The sequence below is a fragment of the Tupaia chinensis genome, unplaced genomic scaffold (genome assembly GCF_000334495.1).
Source record: "Tupaia chinensis unplaced genomic scaffold, TupChi_1.0 Scaffold000175_1, whole genome shotgun sequence".
Taxonomy (NCBI): Eukaryota; Metazoa; Chordata; class Mammalia; order Scandentia; family Tupaiidae; genus Tupaia; species Tupaia belangeri.
In genome coordinates this window covers 3,824,734-3,827,504 of record NW_006159650.1, presented here as the reverse complement: position 1 = coordinate 3,827,504, position 2,771 = coordinate 3,824,734, and the positions used below count along the sequence as shown (strand labels likewise).

The following is a 2,771-nucleotide window of genomic DNA, read 5'->3' as shown; positions in this document are numbered from 1 at the left end:
GTGTGTGTGTGTGTGTGTGTGGTCAAATTAAAATGAATGAATGAATGAGTAAAATTAAATAATTCTTAAAAAAAAACAAAACTCAACACTGGGCACATGTGTGTGTGCCCAGAATCCTGAGGAGAATAGAGAAGAGACCGTGGTTTAGCAATCCTCCCTGGGGGGTGATTTCTTATTTCCTATCTCTGTCTTTGACAAGTGCACATACCTTACAACAAAAATGTCTCATAAAAAATATTTTAAAAACAGTGTTTAAGTTGTGGCAACTTATAATAGAAATTTCTGTAGCAATGAGGCCCCAAATATATTTGTTTATATAGTTTGCTGTTTTTAAGTGTAGTCATCCTGCTATTGTATAGTGAATGCTATTGCCAATAGTGAATAACTTGAATTGATGGATTTTTTTTGTTAACATTGAATTGGTGAGGTCTGGCTATGTCTTTATGGCCTTTTAAATCAACCCATATAGATCTTTGCTATACAGCAGGCTGGTGATCTAACTTAATTTACCTCTTGCTACTTTATTTACAGGGAATAAATGTTAAATTTGTATTGAACTTTTTGAGAACTTCTCCATTGGTTGGCGTTATCCCATAATAATGTTTATGTTGCTTTAAAATGGCTCAAAACTTAAACAATATTTCAAGTTAATTTTGTCATTCTAATACCTGTGCTTCTCAGATTCTGCAAACACCTAAATGAAAATGATAAACTCAAAATTGATCCTTTTAGCTACTCATCGTATGTTATGATTAACTGTAGCAGAATAGTCAACTTGACCATACAACAGGGTGCTTTTTTCAGGTGAATGGTCTTAATGTGAGAGTAAAAATTTTGTCAGTAGTTATTTGATAGTTTGATTAGTGTTCATGCTTAAAAGAGATTGGGGGTTGGTAAGGTTATAATGGGAAGAGATTCTTCCAACTATTCTATCTACTTGTTCTGTTGTGGACCTTGAGAGAATAATGGGTGATGGCAACATTGGTGATATATAGCTGAGGCTGTAGGTTTAACTATATGCCTAGTGGAACTTGGGCAAATACTAATAATACATTTCTCCTTGGTACATACTGTTGTCATGTTTACAGGGAGTGGACCTTAAGTTTTCTCATGTAAAAGGCATGTCTAAGTAATTAGGGTTTACCTGTGGGTACATAATACAGTTAATGTGGCAGCTATTGTAGGTATGTATTTTGTCAAGTCAAAAAATGTAAGTTTAGTGTAAGTTAAGTAAGTATTAACTTGAAGTATTTTCTTGTCTTATTGTAGGATAAATCTTCAGACAAAAGAGTTCAAACAAAAGGGAAAAGGTCACAAAAGGGGAAACAGGCTGAAGTGGCCAACCGAGACACTAAAGAAGATTTACCTGCAGAAAATGGAGAAACTAAAAATGAGGAGGTCAGAAGTGGTTGTGGGTATTGGTTTTCACTGTGAACCGTAAATACTCAATGACATGTTTTCAGCCTGTATTTTTTTTGTTTGTTTTTTAAGAGAGATTTTTACTATAGGGTGCATGCGCTTGCCTGAGAAACAAGAGATAGAAAGCGAGCAATCACCACCCCCCCTCCAGAGAGGTGGCCATGTCCCAACCCCATCTCCATTCTCCTCTCAGGATTTTGAGCCTGCATGCACACATGCCCAGTAAGAATTTTAAGCCACCAAACAACAGTTGACTACATGGGAATCCAATTATGTAACCATGATGCCATCTGCTGGTCCTGATAGCTTTTATTCTTTAAAGTGTGAAACAGTATTGTTCATTAACTTCCGAGTGAATCGAGATTTTGTCTCAGTATCTTTGGCTTTCCCAGTAAAGTATCTGCCATCAGTTTTAAACATAAGACTTGTTCATAATTTTGGTGTGAATTTTAGATAAGATTTCATTTACTGGGGCCAGCAGGTGTAATGGCTACGTCGCTGGACTCATGTAGTTGACCATGGTTCGAGTCCTGGACCTGGTGACTTAAACTTATGCCAGGCGCGTGTGTGTGTGTGCATGCCAAGATCCCAGGAGGAAAATGGAGAAGGGATTGTGGCATGGCCATCCCCCTTGGGGGTGATTTCTCTCTTTCTGTCTCTCTGGCAAGCACACGTACCCTATAGCAAAAACGTCTCCAAAAAAATTTATTTTTCATTTACTAACTGGTAAAACTCATTTTTCTTCTCTTTTTTTTTTTCCTTTTTAAAGAATTTTAACTCTTTGAGAGAGAGGTTTTTGCTATAGGGCACATGTGCTTGCCAGAGAGAGAGACTGAAAGCGAGAAATCGCCCCTAGGGGGGATGGCCTTGACTCAATCCCTTCTCCATTTTCCTCCAGGGTTCTTGGGCATGCACACACACATGCCTGGCACGAGTTTAAGCCACCGGGTCCGAGACTTGAATCACAGTTGATAACATGGGAGTCTAGCGACATAGCCATTACGCCATCAGCTGGTCCCTATTTTAACTTTTTTAAATGTATGTATGTATGTATGTATTTTAATTTGACCAGAGATGGAAAGGGAAAGTGAGAAAGCAAGCTGCCAAGTCAGCCTTATGGGAGTCCAGTGCCCTTAACCATCATGCCCTTAACCTTTATTTTTCTTTTCTTTTCTTTCTTCTTTTTATTTATTTATTTATTTGGGAGAGTTTTTTTGCCATAGGGCGCGTGCGCTTGCCAAACAGACAGAGACTGAGAGCCAGAAAGCAAGAAATCATCCCCCGGGGGGGATGGTCACGCCACAATCCCTTCTCCTCCTCCATTCTCCTCTCACGATCCTGGGCATGCACGC

General features: G+C 38.8%; 1 long non-coding RNA gene across 3 annotated transcripts in view; it reads left to right on the top strand.

Annotated features, from left to right (window-relative positions):
- LOC102470797 (uncharacterized) overlaps positions 1–1,311 on the top strand; it is a 4,741-nt gene extending 3,430 nt beyond the window's left edge. The window contains exon 4 of one of the 3 annotated variants that reach the window (XR_334223.3): positions 1,270–1,311. This is a non-coding gene — a long non-coding RNA (uncharacterized LOC102470797). The other 2 variants (XR_001370207.2, XR_003549062.1) reach the window with 2 other exon arrangements.
- Positions 1,312–2,771: the final 1,460 nt, after the last annotated feature.